This window comes from Papaver somniferum, unplaced genomic scaffold (genome assembly GCF_003573695.1).
Source record: "Papaver somniferum cultivar HN1 unplaced genomic scaffold, ASM357369v1 unplaced-scaffold_139, whole genome shotgun sequence".
NCBI classification, from domain to species: domain Eukaryota; kingdom Viridiplantae; phylum Streptophyta; class Magnoliopsida; order Ranunculales; family Papaveraceae; genus Papaver; species Papaver somniferum.
In genome coordinates this window covers 867,196-881,644 of record NW_020623156.1, presented here as the reverse complement: position 1 = coordinate 881,644, position 14,449 = coordinate 867,196, and positions in this window count along the sequence as shown.

Below are 14,449 nucleotides of genomic sequence, written 5' to 3'. Positions count from 1 at the left end.
AAACCTCCAATATATCATTAAAGTTGGACTCCCTCTTAGTCGGAACTAGCAGATGGGGGAACGGGGCTCTGGGAACAAATCCGGGCTCATTAGGACCCTCATTGGTCTCTTTGGACACTCTATCAGTCTCCTCATTTTCTGGCTCATAAGGGTGAACTACAGCATGTTCACTATCAGGCATGGCAACCTTGTTGTCTACTTTCTTTCCACTCCTAAGGGTTGTGACAGCATTCACATGATGGTACGATTTCTCCCCTTTGGGATTAGGCTCAGTATGACTAGGGAACTTTCCATCTTCTCTCTCACTTATAAACTTAGCTATTTGTCCTACTTGAAGTCTTAATTCGGCAATACTTTGAGAAGTATTCTTCAATTCTTGCCTAGTTTCTTGTTGAAAGCTCATGTGGTTCTTTGATAGCATTATGAGATTTTCCTCTAAGGCAGAGATGTTTTTCTCGGAAATGTTCTGAAACTGAGTTTGACCCGAAGAGTTCTTAAAACCAAATCCTGGGGGAGGCTGAGAATTACTAGACTGTCCTTGATTCTGACCCTTAGACCAAGAAAAATTAGGATGGTTTCTCCAACCAGGATTGTAGGTCTCTGAGTATGGGTCAATCTTCTGACGGTTCTCAAACCTAGCATTGTTATAGACAGCATGAGCTTGCTCTTCACTAACTTGACCTTCCCAAAATGAATTATCGGGCTCTATTCCACAACTAGAGACTTGAGAGGCTCTATTAGGTTCAACAAGGGACCTATTTTTGGACTGACCCATTTCCAAAGCTTCTAACCTTCTAGACAAAGCAGCAAACTTAACATCAGACGCAAAACTCGTATCTACCACATTGGTGCTACTTCTATTGACCAAGAGTATTTTAGGGGGTTCAACACAAGATTCCCACTGTTGGGATTTTTCAGCGATAACTTCTAAGAAGGTAAAAGCATCATCAGCACTTTTACTAGTGAACTCACCAGCGCACATAGACTCAACCATGGCTTTGGTCGAATAGTCTAAACCATCATAAATAATTTGTACGAGTTTCATCTTATCAAATCCATGGTGGGGACACTGAGATAGGAGATCATTGAATCTCTCTAAAAATCTATAAAGAGACTCTCCCTCTTGTTGCACACTAGCACTAATTGTTTGCCTAACAGCTGCAGTTTTATGCTTAGGGTAGAATTTCATATAGAAAGCGGCAATAAGTTCCTGCCATGTTTCAATGGATTCAGATGGTAGGTTGTTCAGCCAGGTCTTGGCTTTATCTCTCAAGGAAAAGGGAAACATCTTAAGTTTCAAGACTTCATCAGTAAGGTCTTTTATTCTAATTGTCCCACAAATTTCCTCAAAGTCCCTAATATGGAAATAAGGGTTCTCATCATCCTTTCCTAAGAATATAGGTATCATTTGGAGAGTACTAGGTTTTATCTCGAAATTAGCCGTAGTGGCTGGCAATTTAATGCACGAAGCTCGGTTGGTCCTAGTTGGGAACATGTAATCTTTCAAAGTTGCCATCTTAGGCACAATTGGAGTACTAGGGGTACTCCTCTCACTCAGAGATAAATTCTCAAAACTGAAGTTTCCAAAAACAGGGCTCTCAAAAGAACAATCTTCGAACTCCCTGCTTAAATCAGAAGAACTACTAGGTTTTTCGCTAATCAATTGACCTAGAGTATCTCTTTTCCAAGCCCTATTAACAAAATCGGGCATACACTAAAAAAAATCAAAAAGAAATAAAAATCCTAACAGGAAGGTTCTAGCAATCACACAGCAGGCTGACTCGACTTTACCACAGCAAACCTAGAGAGTTCTAGCAAACAACAAGCATGATGGCTCACTTAGATTGTTTCTAGACCAGCTTCTATCTCTCGAAGGGGAATTCGTTACAATTTAAGCAAACCCCTCTGGAATCAATCCGAGTCAAAGTAAGTTGAATCGAGGCGAGGGAAGCTTAGTGGAGCTTTGATACCCAAGGCCTCACCGCAGTACAAGGCGGCGCAATCACGCATTCAACTCACAGAAACCGTCATGAACTTCGAAGTATGCTAAAAGAATAACCAATATCCTTCGAAAAATTTTCCTAACAAGCTCGATACCCTATAGGTCTCTTTCTAATCAGATTTTAAAGCTTGGGTTCGCGTTAGGTTTTGTTCTCCTAAAGCGGGCAAGAAGGGAGCGGTGATGAAATCCGAACCCTTATCTTGTTTAGGCCAGGCCTTGCCCTTTACTAGGAAAACAAAGACAGTCCGGTTCGTCCTCAAACAATTAGCACCTTAAGGAGTACAGTAACTCGCTTGCAGGGGATTCGCGAGTGTTTCGATTGGACTTACCTCCCGTACCAGACGGGGGATGAACCGTTGTCGTCGACTCGGGCCACGACTCCTATGCCGTGTGCGAACCCGAGGGGCCGAGGTGATATTGTAATCACCGTCCTTCCCTGCACACAGTTTGTATTTAACTACCCTTCCGTAGGGTTTAAAAAAAATAATAATAAAGTCCAAGAGTCCAGTCCAAAGTCCAAGTAAAGTAAAGTGCAAAAGAAAAAGAAAAATAACCTTAAAAAAATATATAAAAAATCTCTCTCTTTTTTTTCTCTCTTTTCTATATATAAAACAAAAAAAAAAAAAATTCCTCTTTCGCTCCTTTCACTTTAAGCTTTTCCTTCCAAGGTCCTTAGTACTCCACTTCGAACCTGCAAATCAAAGACAAAAGAAACGTAAAAGGAAAAAAAAATAATAAACCTAAAAAAAAAAATTCTACCTAAGCACAGGTCCGCGTCGGCGGCGCCAAAACTTGATGTATTTTCAAATGTTGTTGTAGATAGTGGTAAAAACTAGGTTCTTTCGAACTTGTGAAGGTAACTTTTTTTTAGATTTAATTAAATTGTAAAGAAAATAACAAAGTGATTGAAATATTTTTGGAGGAAACTGGGGCTAAGGATTTCACTTTTCTACCATTTAAATTGATATTTCTAATATTTATTATGCAAATTTTCCTTTAAAATAATTTTAATTATTGCTAAAACTGATTTTTTAAAATAATAACTGTAAGTTAAAAGCATGGAATATCAAAAACTCTAAGTCAAGCATAATCCATCAATCAAGATAACAATTATTTAATAAAACTTTGGAAAAATCCTATAACTCAAGGCAAATAATTAAATAAATTTAATTGCATAATAATAAAAAGAAATTACCAATTTTTTATTGGTGGAATTGCTTCCTCCGTCGCCCCAGAGAATAAGTTTAGCTCATCATGGTGTAATACATCTCAAAAGATTTTATTAATGCTCACAAGTTGATTACAAATGATGAAATAACAAGAAAATCAATTTATGACCGTCCTTTGCAACACACAAGAAACGTCTGAAAAGAACGACACATGAGAAGTGCAGTTGACGCTGTTGTGAAATCACGGGAAAGGAATAGGGAATTGTCGCAGTTCAGCGACACTCCTCTACGACTTTCCTGGTTGGTCTTTGTTCTTCGTGTTCTTAGCTGAGCAGCAGCAGAACTCTTCTTGCTGTCGACCTTTCCTTCGATTCTCTCGGCTCTAACTCTCTCCCTATGACTTGCTAACCCTTCCAAACTCTTTTGCCTTGTATTTATAGTGTTTTAGGACCAAAATATCCGACCATTACTTGCGTATATCTCCATTTAATCCGTCATTGCTCGCTTCCCTTAGTTAACGATAATTTCCAATTATAACTTTGTCACACGTAAACTTTGATCCTGCACGCTCTAGTAAGCCTTATACATGCCTCATAAGTCATCCAACTCCTCCAAAACACTTCCATGCACAACCAAAACACACACAACACCGTGTACAGGCCGTGTTCACTCCGTGTAGCTCTGTTTTGAGCTCGAGAATCAAATCGATATTTCCAGCCAATTCCGATCAAATTCGACACCCAAACTATTCCTTAGGCTAAATCACATCTTTCTACCAAAATTCAACCATTGAATCGACCTACCACTACTTCATTTCTTCGATCGAAAATTCTCCTGTGTGTGAACATTTTTCCCGCCAATTTTGAGAATTTGAATTGTTGAAGAAGGTGCCCCTTATCCTGGACTGGGGTGCGAATAGCAGATGCCTTGGGGTGACCTGGGGGTGCCCCTTAGTAATTAGGTTACCCCTTATCCAAACTTGGGAGTCCGAATAACACGTGCCCTCCGGGTGCCAAAATCAACTTTTCGAGCCGAATTTTCTTAAAATATTTATTTCCAAAAAATACCTACAAATACATAAAATAACAAAATTAGTACAAAATCGAGTGCCAACAATATATAGTATTGAGATCAAATTAGACACAAAAATGTGTCTATCAAGAACCTGAAAAAGTTCTCATCAAGATTGATAATAAGTCTGCAATTGCACTCACTAAAAATACAGTGTTTCATGGGAAGACGAAACACGTTCACAAAAAGTATCATTTCATACGAGAATGCATCTAGAAGGAGGTCATTAACGTTGAACACATACCAGGAACTGAGCAGAAAGCAGATATATTGACAAAGGTATTAGCTCGGATCAAGTTTGAAGAGATGAGGAAATTAATAGGAGTACAAGATTTTTCTCAAGCACAGTTGAAGCTTAAGGGGGAGAATGTTGGAAAAACTTCAACATTAAGCCTAAGATAATCTCTAACAAGTTGGTTAGGATAAGAAAAGGCAATTGATGTAATCCTAAGGGAATTAGAAGTCATCTAGTTCTAAGAAAAGGAAAGACATGTAATAAGGTAATAGGACTAGGAAAAGGAATTCATAGTTCTATATATATATGATCACCAAAGTTGTGGTTGATCATATGAGCAAGATTAGAGCTTGTGTTTAGTTTTGAGAGATTTTTTAAACATCAATAAAGAGAGTTGTCTTTATATAAGCTAAGTTTCATCTTGCAGTTGCCATTATTTCCGGATGCGCTTCAAATTGCTTTGACAAGAATCCAGTATGATCACAATCTCTTAGTAGTGATAACGAAGCCTGCTGTCAATTCTAAACCTTACTTCAAAGTAGAAATACATTGGACAAAGAATAAATTATTCGCACGACAAGTGGATTTGTGGTGGAACTTTATGGATTACAGAGGCAGCAACAATTCTGTATTTTTCTTAAAACTTCATAACTTAAAGCACTTCATTAAGCCGTGTAGTAGACATGAGTTTGGTGCTGTCAGTAGAGAAAAAGCTTTGTTGACACAGAAGATCAGTGAGATTAATCTTCTTGAAGAGGATGGTATTTTAAGCGAAGCGCAGCAACAAATTCGTATGGAAAGTAAAGTTAAGCTTAACTCCATTGACATGATGAAAGAAAGAAAATGACAAATCAGGTGAAACCAAGATGGTTTAAAGTGGGGTGACTCAAATGCCGGGTACTTTCATAAAATTGCAAGCTCGAGAAAGAAAAGAAATACCATAGTGAAGATGCATATTAATGGGGAAGACTATTTTGATCAGGCAGTTATAAAAGAAGATTTGAGAAATTATTTCGTAAATCTTTTTTCGAATACTTCTGTTTCGATGTCTTCTTTAGATTCTCTTCACTTTCCTAAAATTTCAGTTGCGGAAAAAGGTTAGCTGGAAAGAGATTTCACAAGAGAAGAAGTTTAGAAGGTAATAAATCATTTGGGTTCAAACAAGTCCCTGGTCCAGACGTCTTTACAGCGGAATTTTATAAGAATTGTTGGGTTCTATTAAGGTGGACTTCATGAACATGATTAACGATTTCCATAGATACGGGTCTCTAGATTGTAGATTAAATATGTCTTTTTATCACTTTAATCCCTAAGAAATAAGACACTTGTACTTCTAAAGATTTTAGTCCGCTGAGTCTTATTAGTAGTGCTATAAAATTATCTCTAAGGTTCTTGCAGAAAGACTCAAGACGGTGATGCCCGGGCTTATATCCGATTTTCAAGGTGTTTTCATTCATGATAAGAAAATCATTAACGGGGTGTTAATTTCTAATGAATGTGTATAAAACAGAATGAAGCTAAAAAAACCCAGGTATCCTATGCAAGATATATATGGAGAAGGCTTTCGACAATGTTAATTGGCACTCTCTTTTTTGTATACTTCAGAAACATGATTTCAGAAGTAAATGGTTATCATGGATAAAGTGTGTGTGACTTCCTCTCATTTATCAGTTTTGGTGAATGGTGGCTCAACTGAAAAGTTGAAGCCAACAAAAGGGCTTAGGCAAGGTGACTCTGTTTCTCCATATCTCTTCTTATTGGAGGCCAAATTCATGGTTTCCAGGTTGTGGAGGAAGGTACTATTATCTCTCATTTACAATTTGCGGATCATAATCTTATATTTATAGATGCCAAGGTTGAAGAAGTTCACAGACTGTTTATTATTCTTTCAATGTTTGAAGTTCTTTTCGGAATGAAGCTCAATCTTGAGAAGAGTACTATGGTTAGCGTGTGATGAGTGCTAAAAAGTGCATATTTCTATATATTTTTCTTGCCATTTAACTCATCTTTTGTGCATTAATTCTACATTTTATCCCATACTCTGTATTTTCATTGTTTTCAAGAATAAATATTTTTCTTACTTAATTTTGCATTTTTAGGTAATAAATAAAGATTGGATGAGTTGCGGAGCAAAAAGAGCAGAAAAGTAGTGAAAAGCCAGGAGGAATTACGCAAGGAAGCCGCGAAGAGTGATGTGCGGAAGACCAAAAAAAGGATAGAAATGGGCTTGAAGAAGAAAGTTGTTCTTAAAGAAGAAGTGGGCTCAAGGTTTTCCAAGCCCAAACTCATTTCCCAAACCCATATTCTATACCCAAAAGCCTAAAACCCAAATCCATACCCGCTTGCGTCTTCAGCCGTCAGATCAGTTCTCAGAAGCATCCGACGGTCGCTCCCTTGCTGTGCATCGAAGTTTGATATCTCCGCCTTACACTACAGTACCTAACTCCATCAAGTACCGTTCGTTTCGTTGTATCTCTTCATCCGACGGTCGCTCATCGCCTGCCTCCGCATCGCCGTCAGATCCACCTACCATCTTCCCATCCATCGCTCCTTGTCGCAGATCATCAAACCTCGCTGCACCCGCCTAACACCCAAGTATCGAACACCCTATACCCCTAGCCAAACGCCCCCTAACCCAAAATCACTCGACCTCTTCTCCTCCATACCCTGTTGCAGAGAGCTGCTCTGCAACTCCATCACCTCCACCAGCTACACCTCGCTGAACCACACCACCCTGCCATCGCCACTTCCTCCACTGTCACCAAACACCACCTACACGCCTTAGCTACCTCCCCTACCTCTATAGCCATCTAACTTATTGATTTTTCACCACTGAAACCCTAGGTGATAAATCAATAAATTAGGTGAGGCTATAAGACGCAATTGAAGACATGGAGAGGAGCAGAGAAGAGAGAATAGGCATGGGTCGACATCAATTCAGGGATTAGGTGAGTGGAATTTTCAATTCAAAAATTAGGGTTTGCAAGTTAGGGTTTCGAAATTTGGGGATATTTTGTAAACTATAAAAGGCATTGATGTGTAGAGAGAAGGGTGTTCTTGGTTAGCCGAGATACCCCCTAATTGGGTTAATTTCAGTTTAATTCCAATTTTAATTTCAGTTTTATCATGTGTTAGTTTCAATTGCTAGGGTCTTAAGGAAGCCTTAACTTGCTATCCTGTGTGATGTGAATATGCATTCTTGAATGTTAAAAATGTTTAGGAGATAATCACTTTGGCATGTCTGCAAATTGCTCTCACAGTGGATGCCATGTATCCACTGTAGTTAGAATATCTCTATGTGGACACAGCCACCAATCATGCTAAACCAGACCATGTTGAGCCTTAGACTAGTTATACTTAGCCAGATAACTAGTGCTATGGAGCAATGTCTTATTGGGGATGATTTCTCTAGTGGAGAAACTTCTTAGACATAGGGCAGACCACATCTTAACCCATGTCATCACAAGAACAAGAATGTAGTCGTTGAATACATGGTGTAGGTTAGTGGTGGAATTAATGATCCTAGCTCCCTTCATCTGCTTTGTTTGCTTTCACCACTGCTCACCCACTGCCTATGACCTTTGGTCACTGTCACTGTTTTTGTTACATTGCCTTGTTTCTTTCTTCTGCTTTGCTCACTCATCATCTTCACTGCCCTGTTCACTGCCTCTCTTGGCTTTGCTTTTCTCTTTTACTTTACTACTACTGCCTTCTCATTGTTCTCACTGCCTGCACTGTCACTGCCATTTAGCTTAGGAATCTTCATGAACACACCCAAGTCCCTGTGGATCGACCCGTACTTGTGCACTCACTACATCGAAACCGTGCACTTGCGGTATCACTGTAGGCCTTAACTTTCTCCATTTTTTATACACTGTCCCCGGCCTACCAAGTTTTTGGCGCCGCTGCCGGGGACTTGGTTGTGTTGTGTTGAATTTTTTCTGGGCTGTTTTTGCATGTTAGTTCATTTGCATCATTGCATACTCTTTTGCATATTGTTTCATTCTAGCATACTCATCATGCATTGCATTCTTGCATTTTAGTGTAACTTGCTGTTTTAGTAGCTGCTGTGTAGTGCAGCTGAATTTCTTAGCTTCTAGCAAGAAACTTACTTCTCTTTTTGAGCCAACAGGTGTTGCTGCTGCTGCTGCTTCCTGTTGCTGCTTTTCTTCCTTGCTGTCTGCTGCTGCTGCTGCCAAGGCAAGTGCTGGAGAAGCTGCTGCTGTGCCTGAGAGCCTCTTGCTGCTGAGGCTGCCCCTGAGTTGCTGCTGAACTGCCCCTCCTGAGACTTGCTTGCCAAGACTGCTGCTGTTGCTGATCCCTGCTGCTGCTGCTGAGTCCCTGCTGAAGCTGCTGCAGCTGGTGTAAGATAAAGCCCAACTGGGCTTGTGAAGTGAACTGATTTGAACCAAGCCCAACTGGGCCTTAAGTATTGAAGCCAAAGCTTAGGATGATCCAAGGCCCAACTGGGCTTTTGCAACCAAACTGAGCAGCTGGGCTGTGCTTAAGCAAGTAAGCCTAAACCCATTAAGAGAACCCAACCTGTGGGCTTCCATTTTTAATTTGTGGGCTTGTAATAATTTTTTCCATTTTTTTTGTTGGGCTTGTAATTTAAGTTAACTTTTGGGTTTGTATTTGAGCATTAACTGTGGGATTGTCCCTATCAAAATTTTGGGTTTCAAAAACCCAACAAACAACCTAAACAAGGTTAACTGAACCTACCAACTCAGCTGGGCTTCATTAGTTTCTGGGCTTGCTGAAGTCGTTAGTGGGCCGTGTACCCAAACTCTAGGCCGAAAGTTGGGCTCTGTTTCACAACAGTTCCCCAAACCCATTGCCTCACCAAAGCACAACCAAAACAGTGGGCTTATCCCCATAAAAACCAAATGTTTCCCATCAAAAACCAAATGTTTTTCATTCCCATAAAAACCAAATTTTTCCCAAAAATCCAAACCCATTAAAAACCAAATTTTGGGCTTTGTAACATAGTTACTTAGCTTTTGAGCCCAATCATGTCTAGATCTTGGTCTACAGTTGGGGAATACAACAAATCCCTTAGAGAACTTGCGTGTGGACATACTTCACGTTATGAACCTCCCATAGACCATGATGTCAATAGTCATAGGAATTATTATGGACATTTTCAAAGTCCCGAGCCTCAATACATGAACCCTAATGACTATTCACACATGCATCATTCGCCACAACGTGAAAATGAACATTTTGCTAATACCTCACTCACACAATCATCTCTTGTGGATCAATTAGAAGCTCGAATCGCAGCTTTAGAAATGCAATCACATGAGGAATCTGTCACATCTAATTTTCTTAGGCAACCTGAAATCTATGCATGTCCCGCATGTGGTAGTTTAGACCACCCTGTTGAGAATTGTCATATTTTGCATAATTTTAGGCAATCTAGAGAAAATCCAAGGTATGAAATGCCCATAAATTGTGAGAATGGTAGTCATTGGGACCATAATCAATCCTTTGAGGGTTGCGATCAATCTTTTATAAACCCTAATGACCATGCACACATGTACCAATCACCACAATTTGAACATGAAGAATTTTGTACTCCCATGAATTTAGACTCCACCACAGAAGCTTTCAACTCAGTGAGCAAAACTTCGATAGATCTACATCACGAATTCAGGCATATTTAGATCAGATTTTGCTTCACCTACAAAAGGAGGAAATTCATGAGGAAATGTATGTTGTCCCTAATGAAGTGTCTAGTCCCATTCATGTAAATGATGTTGAATATGAACCTAATTTAGAGGAACATGAATCGACTAATGACACCACCACTTTTAATGAGGACCAATATGCATGCTACCATGATGATGATTATGATGATATGTTAGAAGAACATGAAAATATTGTGGAACCTGTTGGTTCAATAACATATGGCTTCTCGCCCTCGACCTTCATGAATGTTGTTTTTTCTAATACTCAGTGTAATTCATATGATTTTGATATTGACATGGGATTCGTACAATTATTCTGTGAAGATGAGCATGACATAGGAATAGTTGAATCTTCTGTAGACACTAATGTTATTATGCATGAAAATATAAGTGATGTGTCTGATTCTCTACCTAGGTCACATTGTGATATTTCCATTGAATTGCCGATGCATGAGGACAAATCTGTTGATGATGTTGATGATTCTGAGTGTGAACTTGCTAATTTGATTGATGATTGTGAGCATGATGTGACATGTGTAGATGATTTAGGAGATTTTGATTTGATTGATAATGACGCACCTATTCTCCTACATGAGTCACAATCTGATGGCCTTCCACCCAACCTAGATTTGGTTTGTACCAATATTGTAAAACCAATTTTTCTGAGAATGCCTAATCTAGGTTTGGAACTGTGTGCTTCCCAAGTCCTCTTGGACCATTTTGCATTCAAATATAATATCTTTGAGGAACCACAGTTGGAAATTGCATGTTTGCCCGTCCCTAGCAAAGTTCATTTCGAGCTAGACCTTTTGCATGATGAACCCCCGAAACTGCGCGATTTTGTTTTCAAAATTATATCTAAAATCCAGGTTTGGGGGTAGCTCATTTTGTTTCACAGCTTCACTTGCATGCCTACCATATTATTATTGTGTGAAGCTGTTGAAACCTTTACACTTTGTCTTTTGGGTTGATCCTCAACTCTTTAGATTGTTAGTGTATGGTGAATTTTTGTATATAATCCAGTAGATAAAATTTCTTAAAACCCTTTTGTTCCTTTTGTATATATTTTGCTAATCCAATATGATCTCGGCTGAAATATGTTGGATTTTTGCCTTGAATAACGGAGTTTTAATTCTGCTTTCGCCGAAATCGGGTATTCTCTCTCCTTTTACTCTACTCACATGTCCCTTTCCATATGTTGCATTTTAATTCTTTCCATATTTTGAAACATTGAGGACAATGTTTAGTTTAGGTTTGGGGGTATAGAGTAGATACCATGATAATTTGCCATAATTGAAAACGAACTCTTCTTCTTTTGAAAAAATTGAAAAATTCAAAAAAAATTAAAAAATCAAAAAAATTAAAAATAAAAATGGAGCTCATTTACCTTGAAATGTTGACTCTTGTGCAAATATGTAATTATTAGGAGTCTTAGTCTAGATATTTAGGCACCCTGATTCTAGCACAATTCACATAGTGATAAGAAATTTGCACGCGCACGATCTACCAATACATGTATGGCCTCGATCTTCAAGGTGTTTGATAGGAAGTTACGATTGCCAATCACTTTAGAATACTGAACGAAACTTGACTAGCTTGTTCTTTGGTTGGTTGGGATAGAAGGTGGAGGTTACATTAAGAAAGACAACCATCGAATTTAACTGGGTGCATCAAAAAGGGCTACCTCTTGCAAAGTGTCATGTAATCTTTTGTTTCCTTTTGTATATGTATCAAAAGTGTTCCTTCAAAAAAAAAAAAAAAAAAAAAAAAAAAAAAAAAAAAAAATCAAGTACTTATCAATTCCATCATCTCTTGTTCCAAAAATAAAAGAGAGTCAATGTAAATAAGAGTCATGTAAAGAGTCATCTTTGTTGTTTCATTGTAATAAGCAAGGAGGGTGTATGCCATTGATGTACAACGCGAGTAATTGTGAAATACCTCCAACTCATTCACAATCTCGTAAAGTCCGGACAGCTAGCTAGATTTCGACCTTGGTTCTAGCCTGAGAAACTATCTCTTGGTGATTAGTAGTCATAACTTCAGATCTTTCTTTACACATGTGTAGATACACTTTACACTCTTATCACATGTCTTTTTTTGTTATCAGTGCTAGGATTGTGCCTTTGATAGCTAGATTGACATCTCCATTTTGCTGTGAGCTTAACTGACTTGCACATGTCACATTTGATGGAATCTGAGCTTATATTTTGACCTAGAACTTTGTAGGTACGTTCTAAGCAAACCTTCACGAGACTTCAACTCGTCCACTAGGGACACTTAGTGGTTTAAAAGGCTTAGTGCATACGCTAAATGCATTCGAGAGACCAGCGACAGTGGTATAGGTAGAATTTCCTTAGTTTTGTTTTACTTGAGGACAAGTAAAATTCAGGTTTGGGGGTATTTGATGAGTGCTAAAAAGTGCATATTTCTATATATTTTTCTTGGCATTTAACTCATCTTTTGTGCATTAATTCTACATTTTATCCCATATTCTGTATTTCATTATTTTCAAGAATAAATATTTTTCTTACTTAATTTTGTTTTGCATTTTTAGGTAATAAATAAAGATTGGATGAGTTGCGGAGCAAAAAGAGCAGAAAAGTAGTGAAAAGCCAGGAGGAATTACGCAAGGAAGCCGCGAAGAGTGATGTGCGGAAGACCAAAAAAAGGATAGAAATGGGCTTGAAGAAGAAAGTTGTTCTTAAAGAAGAAGTGGGCTCAAGGTTTTCCAAGCCCAAACTCATTTCCCAAACCCATATGCTATACCCAAAAGCCTAAAACCCAAATCCATACCCGCTTGCGTCTTCAGCCGTCAGATCAGTTCTCAGAAGCATCCGACGGTCGCTCCCTTGCTGTGCATCGAAGTTTGATATCTCCGCCTTACACTACAGTACCTAACTCCATCAAGTACCTTTCGTTGTATCTCTTCATCCGACGGTCGCTCATCGCCTGCCTCCGCATCGCCGTCAGATCCACCTACCATCTTCCCATCCATCGCTCCTTGTCGCAGATCATCAAACGCTGCACCCGCCTAACACCCAAGTATCGAACACCCTATACCCCTAGCCAAACGCCCCCTAACCCAAAATCACTCGACCTCTTCTCCTCCATACCCTGTTGCAGAGAGCTGCTCTGCAACTCCATCACCTCCACCAGCTACACCTCGCTGAACCACACCACCCTGCCATCGCCACTTCCTCCACTGTCACCAAACACCACCTACACGCCTTAGCTACCTCCCCTACCTCTATAGCCATCTAACTTATTGATTTTTCACCACTGAAACCCTAGGTGATAAATCAATAAATTAGGTGAGGCTATAAGATGCAATTGAAGACATGGAGAGGAGCAGAGAAGAGAGAATAGGCATGGGTCGACATCAATTCAGGGATTAGGTGAGTGGAATTTTCAATTCAAAAATTAGGGTTTGCAAGTTAGGGTTTCGAAATTTGGGGATATTTTGTAAAACTATAAAAGGCAATTGATGTGTAGAGAGAAGGGTGTTCTTGGTTAGCCGAGATACCCCCTAATTGGGTTAATTTCAGTTTAATTCCAATTTTAATTTCAGTTTTATCATGTGTTAGTTTCAATTGCTAGGGTCTTAAGGAAGCCTTAACTTGCTATCCTGTGTGATGTGAATATGCATTCTTGAATGTTAAAAATGTTTAGGAGATAATCACTTTGGCATGTCTGCAAATTGCTCTCACAGTGGATGCCATGTATCCACTGTAGTTAGAATATCTCTATGTGGACACAGCCACCAATCATGCTAAACCAGACCATGTTGAGCCTTAGACTAGTTATACTTAGCCAGATAACTAGTGCTATGGAGCAATGTCTTATTGGGGATGATTTCTCTAGTGGAGAAACTTCTTAGACATAGGGCAGACCACATCTTAACCCATGTCATCACAAGAACAAGAATGTAGTCGTTGAATACATGGTGTAGGTTAGTGGTGGAATTAATGATCCTAGCTCCCTTCATCTGCTTTGTTTGCTTTCACCACTGCTCACCCACTGCCTATGACCTTTGGTCACTGTCACTGTTTTTGTTACATTGCCTTGTTTCTTTCTGCTTTGCTCACTCATCTTCACTCACTGCCCTGTTCACTGCCTCTTGGCTTTGCTTTTCTCTTTACTGCCTTCTCATTGTTCTCACTGCACTGTCACTGCCATTTAGCTTAGGAATCTTCATGAACACACCCAAGTCCCTGTGGATCGACCCGTACTTGTGCACTCACTACATCGAAACCGTGCACTTGCGGTATCACTGTAGGCCTTA